The following is a 21,827-nucleotide window of genomic DNA, read 5'->3' as shown; positions in this document are numbered from 1 at the left end:
TCCCATATTGCGAATCTTATTCATCCGCTCATTCCAACCGCCAATCATCCCGGTGTACTAGCAGAAATTAACGAACTTCGCGCCCGAGTAATGGCTTTGGAACACATGGTGCAAGGATTACAAACACCATCAGCAGCACCAGCAGCATAACCAATACCGCCAGTAACATCCACATCGCAAGCCTCAATACCACAAGCTTCAGCAGCATCACCAGCAGTTACCGGCAGTATCATCAGCATCAACAATATCGTCAGCACCACCATCACCGTCAGTACTGTCAGCATCATCAGCACTAGCAGCACCTATAACATCGCAAGTTCCATCAGTTCAAGAATCGTCGTGGACGTCATCATTGATCAACAACGAGTATTTTGTATCAACGAGTTATGAAGTATTAACTCATTCTTCTGAAGAAATTATATATATATATATATATTTTATATATATGAATACTGAAACTATAAAAATCTTTCGTACTAAGCTATTGAATATGAATTGAAAAAGGGTAGATACTACTCAGTTAAATTCATATTACTAATATGCTATGATGTACATCCTTCGTTAACAACCTAACCATCGTAACTACAATCTTTGATTCAATTAAATGAATTCGGTTTCATAATAAACCAAGTGTATCATTCAATAACATGTTTGATTTTACACTTTCATCTTCAATGTACTCGAAACTTACTGGAAAACAACATTCGTATCTTGTGAAGTTAGCAAGAGTTCTATGAGCATCAGCATAATTCACTAAGGAAATATCTATAAGAATAAATATTGAAGTATTGATTACATTAGCGAAATACTCCGCGAAGATTATGTAATCTCTAATGTTTTAGAGATTATTCTTTACTAATCCAAGCCGAAAATCAAATGAGCTTAATATGATATTAACTCATTAAATCTGTATTACATCTGAAGAAAATATACATACATATATTTTCATAAAGACTGTAATGAAAAATTCTTGTTCAAAATATTATTTGTGACATTTTTTTAACGGGTAGGTAATACCCGAGAGATATATAAATGCACAATTAATATATTACATTCTTCGATTCTAATTCAGTAAATCATCAACTATACTCCCTATTTTCACAACAGTATACCTTCTTTTATAAGAAATCAAAATAACCATACTCATTCAAATACAATCACCTATTCTGATTTTTGAAATCTCAGAATGCAACTCGAGATATAAGCAAAACCATCACTCTTAGATCCTTACATTTTTTCAAAGCTATACTTTGACTTCAAAACTGTGATAGAACATCACTTTTAATTGTAACACTCAAAAGGATACGAGAATCAATCGAGATTTATGACGAATTTATCCTTTGGATATTGACAATGAAAAGCTGCATTTAAAACGCTTCGAAATTTCGGAAGACACTTCAAATAAGGAACAATCGAGATGATGATCCAATCACACATTACTCGAAGTCTTGTACCTGAAAAACTCTCGAACCCAAAGTCATAGTTTAACACGTACCCGCGTTGAATTCTTTAGCATTTATTAGCAAAAACAACCTTACGATTCTTTTCAAAGTAGCCAGTTTTGTCGCAGCTCCAACAAGTCAACTTCAACTTTTCAGTAAAACTAATTTTATTATAACTTCGATAGATACGCTGCCCTTTCACCATCGTTACTGGGGAACCTTTCATATCCCACCACATTTGCAGTAAACTTATCAACAACTTCATTAACCTTCGACTTAAACCTCTCCGAAAAGTCACTATACTTATTCATTGAAACTCCATCTCTTACTCATCCGCATCTTGCAACAAGAATTGCCATACCAATTACTGAAATTCAGCAATCAGTATTTTAAAAATCTCACAGCATTTCTACTTCAATAGTTATATATACATATAACGTCTATCTCCTAAACTTACACACTTCGAATGTGAAATTTCTGAAAAACATCTCAAACTGTGAATTAGTTCTCGAAATGCTAATGAAGCAGCAGAAACTGTAAACGACTTTAACAGTCAAAAGTTTGATGACAAAGAATAATGTGTTGGTAAAGCCCAGAAAAAGAGAAGAGTTGGTACTGAACAATGGATTGAGCAGACCGTGAAGGATACCAAGGACAAATACAAGGACCAAAGTCTGTATTTAAAGAATCTTGATGGTTCTGTTTCTGACGAAGTCATTAACGAATACCTTGCTCCTGACTCTAAACCTTTGCGGACCTTATTCTTCATCATCATCTCATCTTAAATATTATAAGATATCTTCGTATCTCTCATTATACATATTCTCCATATTTCTGGAGATATTTTCACAACTATTCTTATCTGAGATCATTTATCTCTCCATAATATCTGCATCATAAAAGAAACTGTGTTGGTTTCTAAATTCTGAAAAAAATTCAAATATGAATGTTTTAAAGTAGTGTTGGGAACTGAAGCATGAGTTAGTATAATATAATGACACTTGATCAACGTGATTATATTACAGTAATTCATGCTAAGTTTCTAATGGAACGTAATGATTCACAGAACATACCGTCATCATGTGCCATTTACACGACTCTTACATTCTACCAAATATCCAAACATATTAAGAACATATCTTCTTGATAGTTCTATCTTTCCGGATATTCTGGTAATTTGCCAAATCAAGATCGTACCATTACGATTTCCTTCTTAGAACATTAACTATGTTCATCCAAAACTTCATACCTAATAATTCTGGACCATTATTCGCTTGACTTAAAGCCGGGAAGAGACAACAAAAGTATGAAACTCCGAAATGTAAGGGAGAATATAAAGTCCAATAACAACACATAAATTACAAACCGTGTATATCAATGTTTATCGCAACATAAAGACACAGGAGAATTAAAAACACTATAACCCTAAGGGCGAAGTAGAAGAAAACAGATTCCTCTGGTAGAAGTTGGAAAAGGAGAATGATTGTTACGGTAGTAAGGATAAGGACAAGGATTAGAACTGGATTAAGCATTTTCGCAATCTTTTGAAATTGGAATTGAGTATAGAAGTGGTAAAAACTAATGGAATGGAAAAGGTAAATATATAAGGGAAATATCAGACGTAGTAATCGGGACAGATCATCGCATTTAATTAAAGAGATCCTAATTTCCTTAAATCTCGAAGAAACAGATCTTATAGATTTCCAAGATTTTTTTTTTTGAATCCCTTGAATTCAGGAATTCTACCATGACTACGTCAAAAATTATGACGAAACTTATTTTCCTCATTCCACTATTTTGTGATAGCTTCACTCATACGCTTCGAGTAATCGGATCATTTTATCCATATTACTCCATGGTAATAAAATCCTATCTATCAACACATATCCGTCATGAAAACATTTTTATGGTTAGCCATGACGACCTCGATCAAATTTTGGGACGAAATTTCTTTAACGAGTAGGTACTGTGATGACCCAAAAATTTACGACCAAATTTAAACCTAACCTTTATATGTTTCCGACACGATAAGCAGAATTTGTAATGTTGAATCTCAAAGAGTTTGGAACTACATTCATGTAATCAATTACCCTTTGACCGTGTTCGACGATTCACGAACAATTATGTGTATATAGATATGTATATATAATATATAATATTAACTGAAAACATTAACAAAGTATTAGATATATGATACTTTACATGAACGTATTTGTTTCGATATATTTATCGACAGAATTAAGAGATAATATCAAATGATTGAATTATCAGATACATTATGATATGATTACGGGCCAATGTTATGAGGTCCACTGTGATTTAAGAAATCTATTATTTTTGACAATATTTGGAAAATGGTAAAGTGATCTATAAGTAAGAACGTGGAGTGTAAATAACTTAGATGTTGGATATCGACAAGTTAAGTAACTCGACATTTTTCATTAAGATGATTTCATACGTTTATTAAACCTTTGGACTTTATCCCATGCTTCACCAACAGATTGTAATTTAAAAACTTGAAACCTATTATGAATATATATAATTCTACTTTTCTAAAATATTTTATGATATAACGATTTAAATTAATATTAAATATATTTATACGCGTATTATACGTACATAGTTTTATACTTTTACTATACTTTAACTTTACCTTTACTTTACTTTTACTTTACTTTTACTTTACTTTAACTTTAATAATTCACTTTAAAAATCCACTTTAATAATTCACTTTAATAATTCATACTTTAATAATTCACTTTAATAATTCATACTTTAATAATTCATACTTTAATAATTCACTTTAATAATTCATACTTTAATAATTCACTTTAATAATTCATACTTTAATAATTCACTTTAATAATTCAAAAATCTATTATAAATAGAATTCAATAGGTTTCATTATTTCATAGAAACTTGAAAATATATTTCTCTAAACTCTCTCAATCGAATTACATATATATATTTACTTAGTATTATTTCAAGATATTATTAGTATACATAAAATACTACGACGGAGTTATATTCAGACAATTTCAAAATAAGTTTTCAAACGGGATAGAGCTAAGGAAATTATGGTTTATAGCTATGAAGGTTATGGGTATTGTTCGAGGGTATTGCTCGTGAGGTCAACCTAACGTTTATCATTTTCGTTGCGTCTACGTACTTTCCTGCAATATTAAATCACAATATTGATACGTGAGCATTCATATCTTATCTTTTATATATTAATAGTGTATCCCTGACTAATGCTCGAGTATATATGATTATGCATGTTTGTATGCTTAGTTTCGTCGTTAAATAGTTTATGATAAATCACGAATTTGATACATATGCTACTGAGATAAGGTATATGATATGCATGTCGTTGAAAAGCTAAAGAAAAATTAATAACTTTTCATTTAGAAATCGTGTGGGTTCGATGAACGGATTAAAAGATATGGTCAACTGAATTATTATTAATTTTAATATTATTATTAAAACAATTATTATAATTGTTATCAGTTGATGTTATTACTAAGATTATCTTTATTACTAAAAATTAATATTTTTTATTGAAACTATCATTTTATTATTTTTATCATTATTATTATTATCAATATTATTTTATCAAATAAATATGCGTACAAAGATATTTTTGCCACACGTAATATAATTACATTAATAATACATACCACTATATTTTTATGATATTAAGTGAATTTTATAAATTTTATTACTTGAGATATATAAAAGTATATTTTTATCATATATGAATTTAAATATAAATTTTTATTTATTAATAAATGACTTGTATTATTTAGTATAATAAGATCTGATAAATATATTTAAATATATAAAATGACTATATATAAGTTATATAATAAACATGTATAGATTTTGGAAGTCATTTTGGGTCAAGTTGACTTTTGTTGACTTTTGCATGTCGGTCTCGAGCATTAGGATTGTGATACACTATGACTTGACCTAAATTGTTAGACAGATATTGACCAACATATAAATAGATATACTTAATATAGGTTCGTGAATCTGAGACAAACCCTGCACTTGTTCAGTGCCGTCATATACATAATTGCTACGAAATACAGTATTCTGAGTTTCATTACTCCCTTTTTATATATATTTTTGGGCTGAGAATACATGCACTGTTTTATAACTGTTTTATGAAATGGACACAAGTACTAAAAACATATTCTACGTTGAGTTGTACCACTTTGCATATTTTTCCCTAGTAGCTTGGTAACTACCATTTACATGCGGTATTGTAAACGCGAATCCTGTTGATAGATCTATCGGGCCTGACAACCCCAACCGGACTGGACGACCAGTATTCAACGGTTGCACAGTACTTCGTTTCAGTGAATACACTTGGTACAGTGTAGTGAGATTTCATATAAAGGGAATATGCGACGTTGATTAAATGTTAAGTATGGTTACTGATAATGCCAAAAATGAACACATATTTTATAGCATTACTCTCCAAGAAAGACAAGATTTTAGTTACAATTGTTCAAATTACAAGCGATATTCGTTTAAATATTAAAAAGTGAAGACAAAAGGCAGATTCGACGAATTGAAGACAAAAAGGTCCAAAAAGCTCAAAAGTACAAGATACAATCAAAAAGGTTCAAATTATTAATGAGGAACGTCTAAAAATGACAAGAGTACAAGTTACAAAACGCAAAGTACACGATATAAAATAGTACGCAAGGACGTTCGAAAATCCGGAACCGGGACATGAGTCAACTCTCAACGCTCGACGCAACGGTGTAAAAATTACGAGTTAACTATGCACAAGAATAAAATATAATATTTAAATAATTCATAATAAGAATAATATTAAATAATAAAAAGTTGTTAATTGAGCATAGTTCAGGGGTCGTAAATGAAAATTCAATTTCAAAATTCGCCTATAAAAGGCAGTGTATTCGATCAATTTTAGGGACACCCTTTTCTATCCTAAATCCCTTTTCTATATCTAATATCAATATCTATAATTCTCTATCATAATGTTAATGTAATAAGATATAACAATAATCTTAATTTTAAGTTTAAATTATGATAATAATAAGATTTATGATAGAGATCGTTTGAGTATGTAAGTCGAAATTCTGTCCGTGTAACGCTACGCTATTTTTAATCATTGTAAGTTATGTTCAACCTTTTTACATTAATGTCTCGTAGCTAAGTTATTATTATGCTTATTTAAAACGAAGTAATCATGATGTTGGGCTAATTACTAAAATTGGGTAATTGGGCTTTGTACCATAATTGGAGTTTGGAGAAAAGAACGACACTTGTGGAAATTAGACTATGAGCTATTAATGGGCTTTATATTTGTTTAACTAAATGATAGTTTGTTAATGTTAATATAAAGATTTACAATTGGGCGTCCCTATAAATTACCATATACACTCAATCGGACACGATGGGCGGGGTATTTATATGTACGAATAATCGTTCATTTAACCGGACACGGGAATGGATTAATAGCCACTAGAATAATTAAAACAGGGGTGAAATTATGTACAAAGGACACTTGGTATAATTGATAACAAAATATTAAAACCTTGGGTTACACTCAGTCGACAACCTGGTGTAATTATTAAACAAAGTATTAAAATCTTGTTACAGTTTAAATCCCCAATTAGTTGAAATATTTAACTTCGGGTATAATTAAAATTTGACGAGGACACTCGCACTTTATATTTATGACTGATGGACTGTTATGGACAAAAACCAGACGGACATATTAAATAATCCAGGACAAAGGACAATTAACCCATGGGCATAAAACTAAAATCAACACGTCAAACATCATGATTACGGAAGTTTAAATAAGCATAATTCTTTTATTTCATATTTAATTTCCTTTATTTTATATTTAATTGCACTTCTAATTATCGCATTTTTATTGTTATTGTATTGCACTTTTAATTATCGTACTTTTTAATTATCGCAAGTTTATTTTATCGCACTTTTATTATTCACAATTTCATTATCGTTATTTACTTTATGCTTTAATTTAAGTCTTGTATTTATTTTTAATATTTTACATTTGGTTTTAACTGCGACTAAAGTTTTAAAATCGACAAACCGGTCATTAAACGGTAAAAACCCCCCTTTTATATAATAATAATACTACTACTTTATAGATATATATTTTTCTATTTTTCTATTTTGTGTGCGTTAAACTTCTCGAGCTTTCCCTGTGGAACGAACCGGACTTACTAAAAACTATACTATAATACGATTAGGTACACTGCCTATAAGTGTTGTAGCAAGGTTTAAGTATATCCACTCGATAAATAAATAAATAACTTGTGTAAAATTGTAGCATATTTAATAGTATTTCGTACTAAAAATAATACTATTTCGTACCCCATCCCTACAACATCAAGTATTTTTGGCGCCGCTGCCGGGGACACGCCGAAGCGAAACGCCACATAAAAGTTTTTTTTTATTAAGTTTTTTTTAGTTCTTGTAAAATATATATATTTAAAAAAAAAAAATTGTAAAAAAAAACGTTTTTTTTTAGAAAAAAAAAATTCGTTTAAAAAAAATAATAAAAAATAAAAAAAAAAATTTATATTTTTAAGATTTTGTCTATAAAATTAAAAAAAATATATATTTTAAGTTTTATTACCTTTAGTTTTTTTTAGACTATAGTCACAACTTTTAGTATTAAATTTAGTTTTTTTTGCCGTAGTTATTTTTATACTACCAGATTTTTAGGCTTTGCCGTAAAATCCCTTAAGTGCTTAATCCTTAGTCTAAGATTTAGGTGCCTTAAAATTTTGCGACGCTATTTTTCGTGCTATTTTCTTATTTTTCGACGCCGTTTACCTATGTATCAATTACAATTCCAATTAGTGATCTCCATTTGTAGTTTTAATTTTAAGATAGTGATAGTTATAAAGTTGGATTAATCGCGTGTTTTTAAGTCTTACAAGCCACTCTTCGCCTTTTTCATTTTTCGACACTTTTCGACGCGCAATCTATTTCTTCCTTATTTCTCGTCATTCTAGTTATAGGACATAGAATTTTATCTACTTCTTATCTAATATTTCTTAAACGAAAAGGAAAATTATCTAAGTGGTTAAGTTAATAGACGTTGACATTTTTCTGGTTCGTAGTAATAGTTGGATTTGTACGTGGACCGGGTTATTGGAGCCAAACAGTCCTCAATTATATTGAGACCAAACGAATCCTGCCCCTCTGCTGCATCTTTTGGCTATTCGAAACGTAGGCAAAATCATAAAAGTCTATTAATTGGATAGCTTATATAAGTTTTTCTTATTATTTTTATAACTAATAGGATATTCTGTGAATGCACCGAGCAAGACGTTCACCACCTTTTATACGTTCACCACCTGTAACTAGATCAAGACATTTAGCAAATATAACCGCCGTTGATTTTTCTTTAGAATCGTCATCCAGTCGACCAAGTACTTCAGTTCAAATTTCCGATAATCCATTTTTTGAACCCGACCTCACAATTGAGAATCCGGAGAATATTCAGGAACGGTTCGTAGATCCTGAACCACTAAACTTTCCCCCGGAACCACCAATCATTCAAACAGAGATTGTTGAGGAACGAACCATTAAATCAGAATCCTCTAGTGATTCCGATTCAACAAATTCAATTATGGAAAATCTAGAACCTCTAAGTATGGAAGACCGAATGAGAGCTAAACGCACTGGCCAAGGTCACGCAATTACTCATCCAAACATTAATGCGCCAGATTATGAAATCAAAGGACAAATTCTACACATGGTGACTAATCAATGCCAATTTAGTGGTGCGCCGAAGGAAGATCCAAATGAACATCTACGTACCTTTAATAGGATCTGCACACTATTTAAAATCCGAGAAGTGGAGGATGAACAGATATATCTCATGTTATTTCCCTGGACTTTAAAGGGAGAAGCCAAAGATTGGTTGGAATCGTTACCTGAAGGGGCGATCGATACATGGGACGTATTAGTTGAAAAATTTCTTAAACAATTTTTTCCGGCATCTAAAGCCGTAAGACTTCAAGCAGAAATTGTTACGTTTACACAGAAACCAAATGAAACTCTATATGAGGCATGGACAAGATATGGAAAGTTGTTAAGAGGATGTCCGCAACATGGTTTAGACACCTGTCAAATAGTACAAATATTCTACCAAGGATGCGACATCACTACAAGGAAAGACATAGATATAGCAGCTGGTGGTTCTATTATGAAGAAAACCGAAACTGATGCTTACAAAATTATTGATAACACTGCTTCCCACTCACATGAGTGGCACCAAGAAAAAGATATCGTTAGATCATCTAAAGCAGCTAGAGCCGATTCTAGCCATGACTTAGATTCCATTTCCGCAAAGATAGATGCTGTGGAACGACGAATGGAAAAGATGACTAAAGATATTCACTCAATACGAATTAGTTGTGAGCAGTGTGGAGGACCACATTTGACAAAAGATTGTCTCAGTATTGAATTAACAATGGAACAAAGAGAGAATATTTCATACATAAACCAAAGGCCTGGAAATAATTATCAGAATAATTATCAACCGCCAAGACCTATTTACAATCAAAACCAGAATTATAATCGAAATATTCCATACAACAACCAACAAGGTCCTAGCAATCAACAAGTATCCAACAATACTTACAATCAGCAAAGACCTAATTTTCAAAACAAACCACCACAACAAACCGATGATAAATAGCCAAATTTAGAAGATATGATGACGAAGCTAGTTGAAACTCAAACGCAGTTTTTCATATCTCAGAAACAAACCAATGAACAAAATGCTCAAGCATTTAGAAATCAACAAGCTTCTATTCAAAATCTGGAACAAGAAGTAAGTAACCTAGCAAGGTTAATAGGTGAAAGAAAACCGGGAAGTCTACCTAGTGATACAAATGCTAATCCCCGAAATGAAACAGCTAAAGCCATTACCACAAGAAGTGGTACAACACTTAAACCACCTGAAATACCTGTAACTTCTGATGAAACTATTCCTACTCCACAAGAACCACAACCTGATCAAGATAAGGAAAAAGAACCGGTAGTTGAAAAGGTTAATGAAGATAACACAGTTAAGGATAAACCTTATGTTAAACCATACCAACCACCACTTCCTTACCCGAGTAAAATGAAGAAAGAGAAACTTGAAGCCGAGCAATCCAAATTCTTGGATATGTTTAAACAGATAAATGTAAATCTTCCTTTCATTGATGTGATTTCAGGAATGCCTAGATATGCTAAATTCTTGAAAGATCTAATCTCAAATAGAAAGAAAATGGAAGAACTCTCGGCTGTTACTATGAATCCTAATTGTTCAGCAGTGCTGTTGAATAAGATACCAGAAAAACTATCTGATCCAGGAAGTTTCACAATTCCATGTTTTCTGGGTAGTCTTAGTTCAATAGAAGCATTGGCAGACTTAGGTGCTAGTATAAATCTAATTTCGTATTCACTATACGCTAAACTAGACCTTGGAGAATTGAAACCAACCAGAATAAGCATACAACTAGCCGATAGATCAATAAAATATCCTAGAGGGATAATGGAGAACATGATAGTTAAAGTTGGTAATTTAGTATTTCCAGTAGATTTTGTTGTTTTGGACATGGAAGAAGATTCTCAAGTTCCTCTCATATTAGGAAGACCATTCTTAAACACGGCTAAAGCAATGATAGACGTGTTCGGTAAGAAACTGACCCTAAGTATAGAGGACGAGAGTGTTACCTTTTCAGTTGATAGAGTAATGCAACAACCACAATCTGCAGATGATACATGTTATTATATTTAAACTATAGATGCACATGCAGAATTATTAGAAGAATTTCCAGAATTACAAGGAACAGGAGAATGTTCTTTAGGAGAAGGTAATGAACCAATTGATGAAGCTGAAATGTTAGCTACACTTATAGCTAATGGATATGAACCAACAACAGAAGAAATTCAAATGCTAAAAGAAGAAGACAGATATCGATACAAATCATCGATAGAAGAACCTCCGAAATTAGAGTTAAAGCCACTTCCAAACCATTTGGAATACGCTTATTTACATGGTGAATCTGAATTACCTGTAATAATATCGTCTTCTCTTACTGAAAATGAGAAATCACAACTCATTTCTGTGTTGAAAGCCCATAAACCAGCCATTGCATGGAAGATTCATGATATTAAAGGAATAAGTCCTTCATATTGCACACATAAAATCCTTATGGAAGAAGGTCATAAAACGTATGTGCAACGCCAACGAAGACTAAATCCTAATATGCAAGATGTAGTTAAGAAAGAGATTATTAAACTGCTAGACGCAGGTCTAATTTATCCAATCTCTGATAGTCCATGGGTAAGCCCAGTTCAATGCGTGCCTAAGAAGGGTGGCATGACTGTCATTACAAATGAGAAAAATGAGCTTATTCCTACTAGGACTGTAACAGAATGGCGTGTATGTATTGATTATAGAAAATTAAATGACGCCACCAGAAAAGATCACTTTCCCTTACCTTTCATAGATCAAATGTTGGAAAGATTAGCCGGAAATAGTTACTATTGTTTTCTAGATGGATTTTCCGGATATTTTCAAATTCCAATAGCACCCGAGGACCAAGAGAAAACCACATTCACGTGCCCTTATGGTACTTTTGCTTACAAACGCATGCCATTTGGACTTTGTAACGCCCCTACAACCTTTCAAAGGTGTATGATGGTGATTTTTCATGACATGATAGAAGAATGCATGGAAGTTTTCATGGATGACTTTTCAGTCTTCGGTGATACATTTGAATCATGTCTAGCTAATCTTGAACGAATGCTTCTTAGATGCGAACAATCAAATCTAGTACTTAATTGGGAGAAATGCCATTTCATGGTTAAAGAAGGCATCGTTCTTGGACATAAAATTTCAAAAGAAGGAATTGAAGTGGATAGAGCTAAAGTAGATGTAATTGCTAAACTTCCACATCCCACAAATGTTAGAGGAGTTAGGAGTTTTCTAGGGCATGCCGGTTTTTACCGACGTTTCATAAAAGATTTTTCTAAAATTGCCACTCCTATGAATAAACTCCTAGAAAAGGATGCGCCATTCATCTTTTCAGATGAGTGTATCAAATCTTTTAATATTCTTAAAGAAAAACTCACTAATGCGCCGATCATGATAACACCAAATTGGAATCTACCATTTGAACTAATGTACGATGCAAGTGATTTTGCAATGGGAGCCGTTTTAGGACAAAGGATTGAAAAACGATTTCAACCTATATATTATGCTAGTAAGACGTTACAAGGAGCACAAACAAACTATACAACTACTGAAAAAGAACTCCTTGCTATTGTCTTTGCTTTTGACAAATTTCGATCATATCTCGTTCTAGCAAAAACGGTGGTCTATACCGACCATTCTGCTCTTAGATACCTATTTTCAAAACAAGATGCTAAACCAAGATTAATCCGTTGGATCTTACTCTTACAAGAGTTCGATATTGAAATCCGAGATAAAAAAGGAGCAGAAAATCTCGCCGCTGATCATCTTTCTCGTCTTGAAAATCCTGAGTTAGAAGTTCTAAATGAATCGGCCATACAAGACAACTTTCCTGATGAATATCTATTGAAGATAGATTATAAAGAAATCCCATGGTTTGCAGACTATGCAAACTACTTAGTTTGTGGATTCCTTGAAAAAGGATTATCGTACCAAAGACGAAAGAAATTCTTCAGTGATATAAAACACTATTTTTGGGAAGATCCACATCTGTTTAAAAGTTATCCCGATGGAATAATACGCCGATGTGTATTTGGAGATGAAGCTAGTAAAAATATTAAACCATTGTCACACAGGACCAACAGGAGGGCATTATGGGCCTCAACTAACAGCAAGAAAAGTTTATGAAGCTGGATTCTATTGGCCTACAATTTACAAAGACGCACACCTTCTTTGCAAATCCTGTGATGCTTGTCAAAGGGCCGGAAAAATAAGTCAACGTGATGAAATGCCACAAAATGTCATCCAAGTATGTGAAGTATTTGACATTTGGGGTATTGACTTTATGGGTCCATTTCCAAAATCTCATAATAATCTATATATACTCGTAGCCATTGATTATGTATCTAAATGGGCGGAAGCACAAGCTCTCCCAACTAATGATGCACGAGTTGTAGTCAACTTTTTAAAACGTCTTTTTGCAAGGTTTGGAACACCGAAAGCTTTAATAAGTGATCGGGGAACTCATTTTTGTAATAATCAACTTGAGAAAGTTCTCAAACGTTATGGAGTAACTCATAAAATCTCAACCGCATATCATCCACAAACAAGTGGACAAGTTGAAAATACCAACCGAGCTTTAAAACGTATTCTAGAGAAAACTGTAGGATCAAATCCGAAGGAATGGTCCATTAAATTGGAGGATGCACTCTGGGCTTTTAGAACAGCCTACAAAACTCCTATTGGAACCACACCTTTTAGACTTGTTTATGGAAAAACATGTCATCTTCCAGTAGAAATTGAACACAAAGCATTTTGGGCTTTGAAATCATGTAATCTTGATTTACATGAAGCTGGACGTCTACGATTAAGTCAACTAAACGAATTAGAAGAATTAAGACATGAAGCATACAAAAATTTGTTAATCTATAAAGAAAGAACGAAGAAATGGCATGATAAAAGAATCAGAAGTTCAAAAAAATTTAAAGAAGGAGACAGAGTTCTTCTTTTCAATTCACGATTCAAGCTATTTCCTGAAAAATTGAAATCAAGATGGTCTGGACCATTCATAGTCAAAAGAGTTTTCCCATACGGAACGATAGAATTAATAAATTCAAATGGGATTGAATTTAAAGTTAATGGTCACAGAGTTAAACATTACATACATGGTCCGATGGAAGTTGACAACGAAGTTAATCACAATTTTGACACCACAGCTAACTAAGTGTGGGGAGAATCAAGTCTTTAAAGGATAATATGTATTTCTGTTAGAGTTAGATTTTCTGTTTTCGTGTAGTTCTCGAAAATGGAACCCGAATGGTCTTTCCCTAGCAGACCCTAAAGAACTAGTCATCTCCCCCCATTCTGAATTTTTATTTTTTTTTAGGTTTTTACAAAATGAAGACTGCCTGTGAACTAAACCATGGTCTAATGCTACACGCTTTGATCACTAAACGTAATAATGACATACTACCGAGTGAAATAGTATCAGTAATCAGAGAAAGAATGGACGGAGTTAGAAAAGAATCCAGATGCGAAGATAATAAGTTACAATTTGGTAAAGGAAAATCAAAATCCGCAGCGAAAAGAAGAGCACGACACCTAGAAAGATGTCACAAATGCGGAAAATGGTCACATGGAGGTAAATGTTCAAATAATCAAACCTATTCAAATACCGAATTTGTTACTTTATGCAGAGACGGACCGTTCATATGTTTAGAAGAAAAGACACTAAATGCTCGAGGTTACGCCTATGTAGCTATGGAAAACCAATTAAACCGACTATCTTATGAATGGGATAGATCATATAACTAAGAAATCTATTTCACAGGTAAGTCTGTACAGTTTTTATTTTTTATTTATTTTTATTTTTAACCTTTTGATAATAAACGCTAATTTGTTCGCTATAAAGTATTAAATTGGTATTAAATAAAATTAGGTTTGGCGACCGAAATTATTGATATCATTCAAAAATTTATTACATCACTGCGAAATTTAACATTTATTCTTAAGGTATAAATATCTTTAATCAATCAACCCAAAATATTTCAAAAATTCGTCATGAGTTAAATTAGGTCTTGGAACCGAAATTACTTTACCGAAAAGAGGGGCGCATATTTTTGATAATATTTGATTGATTAAAGTGGGATAAAAAGCCAAAAAGATTTTTAATTTTATTTTTACCATGTTTTTAAAATTAATATTTAAATCTTAAATTAATATTGTAAACTTTGTAAAAACAATATTTTTAAAATTGTAAATATTTGAAAAATTAATATAAGTTTGGTGTGAATTTATAATATGAATTTTTAAATTAAGTTTGGTGTGAATTTTTAATATGAATTTTTTAATTTTATGCATTTCAAATTTTAAGTTTGGTATGAATTTTTAATATTAATTTTGAATTTTATATTTAAATTGTGTGAATTTAAAAACAAAAATTTACTTTATCTCATTAAGTTAAAAATATGATTTTTAAAATTCGTCGTGAGTTGAAGACTAGGTCTTTGAACCGAAATTGCTTTACCCGAGGGCGGAACGAGAAATTTTATTATCATTATTTTTAATCTTATTGATTTAATGTATGCCAAAAAAATTAAAAAATCCAAAAATCTAAGCTTTTAAAACAATCGCTATAAAAAGACAAATTTTAAAATTTTGTCGAGGGACGGACTAGGGCATCGTTCCGAAACGCCCTCATTCTTAAAAGAAACAAATTTTTAAAATTAATTAATATTTGTTTTATAAGTTAAAGGTTTTATAAATAAAAAAAAAATAGTATGTATATATTTGTTTGTAGTTTATCTTACAAGACAGGGTAAAACAACGCGTTTTCAAAGACTGGCATTAAGTTCAGCAAAAGCAAGTAATTTTGACGACAAGATGCAAAATATGTGTGAAATAACAAACAAGACGGAATAAACAAATGACGTGCACCATTTATCATTCAACAAACAAACAACAATATGTTTGAAACTTTGGTAAAATTTAATCACTTTTCTACGCTTATCACCCTCAATAATTTAAATTGTTACTGATTTCTTGCAAGTGAGGGCATTGCAAGATCTTAAGTGTGGGAAGGGGTTAAATTCTTTCGGATTTTAAAATTTTGTTTACTTTATACACTTGGTTACCATTAAAAATACTAGTAAAGCAGTAGTTGTATTAGAATCTAGTGCTCTCTGATAATAAAGAACAGCCCTAGTCTTATATACTGACTACCCAATTCTAGTAAAATTTTTCAAAATTTTCAATTAAATGAACTCAAAATCATGTTTATACATATTTATGAACGATAAAACTAGGTTTTAACACCGAAATTATTGTTACCTCAGAAAGGACATAAATTGAGAAACAACCAAAATGTTGAAATTCATTTAAAATGGAATAGAGGACGATAAAAAGGAAAATAAAAGCCAAGTGTGGAAAAATTTACCAAGTTATCTTAAACATATGTCACATATTTTTGTAACAAATAACTGAAAATACTTTTGCTTTGGACTAAACTAAACTGTTTTACCCGATGAAAGAAAAGAAGAGATGGATCTACACGATGAATCAATTCCATCATTAAAAGAAAGTAAAGTCTTCCGAAAAAGAAACGCGCTTCTTGATTTAGGTCATGAAGTTGTCATCCAGACCAGCTGTAGGTTGACGAAAAATCTAGAAAAGTCATCACTAAAATCAGCAGGAAATCCACGGACCTCAGCATCAAACAGGGTCGCCAAGTGGTCAGATTTATCCTAACCATGAGAAGGATTTATCTCATACAATGGGGGGGCACCGTGCAAATTAGCTTGATAAGACTAATGAATCAGATCCCCAGAAAGGATAATCTCCTTAAAGATTAAAAATCAGCTGTTAAGACTGATATTAATCAATCCTTGAGATTGACCTTAAAGATTGAGAATTCAAACTCATGGAATTCGATGATATCTAAACTCGAGCTTGAACGAGAAAATATTTTGATCAAAAATTACAAACCGATTTGTTTTCTGAAAAACCATTTTCAATGCGTTCATTACCATTGAACGTAAAATCCTAGGAATTCACCTGGAATTCATTAGGTCACCTGAACCAAATCGGGTGTCAACCGTAAGAACGGTGGTTGCATAGCATGGTCGGAGACAGGACCTTGTGCCAGACCGAAAAATCATAGGATGATCTTTACTATTGCTCCTACCAAGGATAGTTCTAGCATCCGACACGTTAAAAGACCATAATCATTTGCATGTCACGGGACATTGCCTTAACAGTTTCTTGTTCATCGCTTTCCTTTACAACCGGAAGGTAGTTTACCGAAAGGTAATATACGGAACAAGTAAACTGGATGTGTGCTTTCCGATACAGGGATAGCAGTGGATTACACGAACCTAAAAGTTTTAGCCAAAATATTGATCCACAAATATATTTTGTAACACCAATGATGGATCAAATCAGAAAACTTGTCTAGGGTAAAATCTAGCTTGAATTTTCAAAAGATCAAATGTTTTCATAAAGATCCAATTTCCTTAAGGATCTAAATTTTTATAGTCATGTGGGACTGTAAACCGCCTTTCAAATGTGCACTTTGCTTTGGAAACCGAAAGTAAATCGGCTATTTGATTGCAAGTGTCGTTGACCTAAACCCGAGGCAACTGTGGATGACACACCCACCTTTAACCATGGTTACATTGTTACTACCATTGTTCATACCGCCATATTGAAATCACTGATGTACAAAGTGTGAAGAATAAAGAAGTGATTCAAGTGTTTTTCAAGACCATATTGCTTGAGGACAAGCAACGCTTAAGTGTGGGAATATTGATAATGCCAAAAATGAACACATATTTTATAGCATTACTCTCCAAGAAAGACAAGATTTTAGTTACAATTGTTCAAATTACAAGCGATATTCGTTTAAATATTAAAAAGTGAAGACAAAAGGCAGATTCGACGAATTGAATACAAAAAGGTCCAAAAAGCTCAAAAGTACAAGATACAATCAAAAAGGTTCAAATTATTGATGAGGAACGTCTAAAAATGACAAGAGTACAAGTTACAAAACGCAAAGTACACGATATAAAATAGTACGCAAGGACGTTCGAAAATCCGGAACCGGGACATGAGTCAACTCTCAACGCTCGACGCAACGGTGTAAAAATTACGAGTCAACTATGCACAAGAATAAAATATAATATTTAAATAATTCATAATAAGAATAATATTAAATAATAAAAAGTTGTTAATTGAGCATAGTTCAGGGGTCGTAAATAAAAATTCAATTTCAAAATTCGCCTATAAAAGGCAGTGTATTCGATCAATTTTAGGGACACCCTTTTCTATCCTAAATCCCTTTTCTATATCTAATATCAATATCTATAATTCTCTATCATAATGTTAATGTAATAAGATATAACAATAATCTTAATTTTAAGTTTAAATTATGATAATAATAAGATTTATGATAGAGATCGTTTGAGTATGTAAGTCGAAATTCTGTCCGTGTAACGCTACGCTATTTTTAATCATTGTAAGTTATGTTCAACCTTTTTACATTAATGTCTCGTAGCTAAGTAATTATTATGCTTATTTAAAACGAAGTAATCATGATGTTGGGCTAATTACTAAAATTGGGTAATTGGGCTTTGTACCATAATTGGGGTTTGGACAAAAGAATGACACTTGTGGAAATTAGACTATGAGCTATTAATGGGCTTTATATTTGTTTAACTAAATGATAGTTTGTTAATGTTAATATAAAGATTTACAATTGGGCGTCCCTATAAATTACCATATACACTCAATCGGACACGATGGGCGGGGTATTTATATGTACGAATAATCGTTCATTTAACCGGACACGGGAATGGATTAATAGCCACTAGAATAATTAAAACAGGGGTGAAATTATATACAAAGGACACTTGGTATAATTGATAACAAAATATTAAAACCTTGGGTTACACTCAGTCGACAACCTGGTGTAATTATTAAACAAAGTATTAAAATCTTGTTACAGTTTAAATCCCCAATTAGTTGGAATATTTAACTTCGGGTATAATTAAAATTTGACGAGGACACTCGCACTTTATATTTATGACTGATGGACTGTTATGGACAAAAACCAGACGGACATATTAAATAATCCAGGACAAAGGACAATTAACCCATGGACATAAAACTAAAATCAACACGTCAAACATCATGATTACGGAAGTTTAAATAAGTATAATTCTTTTATTTCATATTTAATTTCCTTTATTTTATATTTAATTGCACTTCTAATTATCGCATTTTTATTGTTATTGTATTGCACTTTTAATTATCGTACTTTTTAATTATCGCAAGTTTATTTTATCGCACTTTTATTATTCACAATTTCATTATCGTTATTTACTTTATGCTTTAATTTAAGTCTTGTATTTATTTTTAATATTTTACATTTGGTTTTAACTGCGACTAAAGTTTTAAAATCGACAAACCGGTCATTAAACGGTAAAAACCCCCCTTTTATATAATAATAATACTACTACTTTATAGATATATATTTTTCTATTTTTCTATTTTGTGTGCGTTAAACTTCTCGAGCTTTCCCTGTGGAACGAACCGGACTTACTAAAAACTATACTATAATACGATTAGGTACACTGCCTATAAGTGTTGTAGCAAGGTTTAAGTATATCCACTCGATAAATAAATAAATAACTTGTGTAAAATTGTAGCATATTTAATAGTATTTCGTACTAAAAATAATACTATTTCGTACCCCATCCCTACAACATCAGTTACCAAGTGCTCAACCACTTAGAATATTTTTATTAAAACGTTTATGTATATGAAATCTTGTGGTCTATTACTATTATGGAAATGATTGATTATGATAAACTAATGAAGTCACCAACCTTTTGGTTGACATTTTAAAGCATGTTTATTCTCAGGTATTAAAGAAATCTTCCGCTGTGCATTAGCTCTTTTTAAGGATATTACTTGGAGTCATTCATGACATACTTTGAAAGATGTTGCATTCGAGTCGTTGAGTTCATAAAGATTAATATTAAGTCAATTATAGTTGGATGTAATATGAAATGGTATGCATGCCGTCAATTTTAGATGTAAAGAAAGTTTGTCTTTTAAAAACGAATGCAATGTTTATAAAATGTATCATATAGAGGTCAAATACCTCGCGATGTAATCAACTATTGTGAATCATTTATAATGTATATGAACGGGTCCTTTCATAGTGTGTCTAACTAGTAGTTGTTAGGATGCATTAGTGAGTCTGGACTTCGACCGTGTCTGCATGTCAAAAGTCTTGCTTATCATTTCTAGTCGAAAATCATCTGCTTATCATTCTTAGAAAATTACCTGCTTATCATTATTAGTCTAGACACATCTTGCTACATTAATCGCATGAGTAGTGTATAGACAAAATTCATATCTTAGTGTATCTGCTATTGTTACCTTTGCCTGACAGCTTCTGTAGATTCCTCCGTAACTTATGGGATGTTAGTATTATATATGCATATGTTAATTATGTATTGCAGGATACTAATCTACATCCTATAATCTATTTCTTATCGAAAATCTTTCATCTGATCGTACGAGATGAATCCCTCAACCAGTTCGAGTCCCTCAGATTTCGATAGCTATTCCGATAGTTATTCCGACAGCTATTCCGACATGGATGTTCACCTAAGCTCCAAAAGCAGCGTCACCAGAATGAATCAACCAATTCATCTGATGGGTTAGTAGTCGACTTTATCAATGGAGACGAGAAGAAGACGATCCTTTCCACCAAACGAATTCACCACTTGACGGAGAACCCGAAGCGCTTACCGGCGAACCAGTCCGAAACACCATTTTCACCCTGATTTCCCGAATACCTCGCCACGATTATATTCTATCTAAAATTCTAAACCTTATTCATCCGCTCGTTCCAACCGACAATTATCCCGGAATAATAGAAGAAGTCAACGAACTTCGCGCTCGAGTAATCAATTTGGAGAATATGGTGCAAAATTTACCAGCTTCAGCAACATCACCGGCACCAACAGTACCATCAGTAACAGCATCCGTACCATCAATAACACACGCCTCAACATCTCATTCTGTACCTCGATTATAATCATCATACTACGTATCGTTCTACATCAATTATCTTCGTTCTACATGGCAATTATGTAATCTCTAATGTTTTAGAGATTATATATTCTTGTTCTAACGGTAAATCAAATGAGTTTAATATCCTATTGACTCACTAAATCCATGATTACATCTGAAGAAAATATATATGTATATATATTTTTTTCATTAAGACGGTAATTAAAAATTCTTTCGTACAAACTATTAATGGTGAAAATATTTTAACGGGTAGGTAATACCCGAGAAATATTTAGATTTCTCATTAATAAATTACACTGTACATTATCCGAAGATGATTCAACAGTCATTCACTATCATATTTACAACCACCGATATACGTATCCATTCACCACAAAATAATCATTTTCATTCAATTTCATATTTGGATTTTTACTTATCAGGATCCAACAAGTGGCATAATGAAGAAAACATTGGACAAAATAAAATTTGTTAGAAACAAACAATTTAACTATGAGAAAAATTTTGTTAAGAATCCAAGCTAACAAAATCCTAGCTAACTGTTCCTAGCTAACTGATTACATTTTATT

The sequence above is a fragment of the Rutidosis leptorrhynchoides genome, chromosome 4, assembly GCF_046630445.1.
Source record: "Rutidosis leptorrhynchoides isolate AG116_Rl617_1_P2 chromosome 4, CSIRO_AGI_Rlap_v1, whole genome shotgun sequence".
NCBI classification, from domain to species: Eukaryota; Viridiplantae; Streptophyta; class Magnoliopsida; order Asterales; family Asteraceae; genus Rutidosis; species Rutidosis leptorrhynchoides.
Note: the sequence above shows the minus strand (reverse complement) of the source record.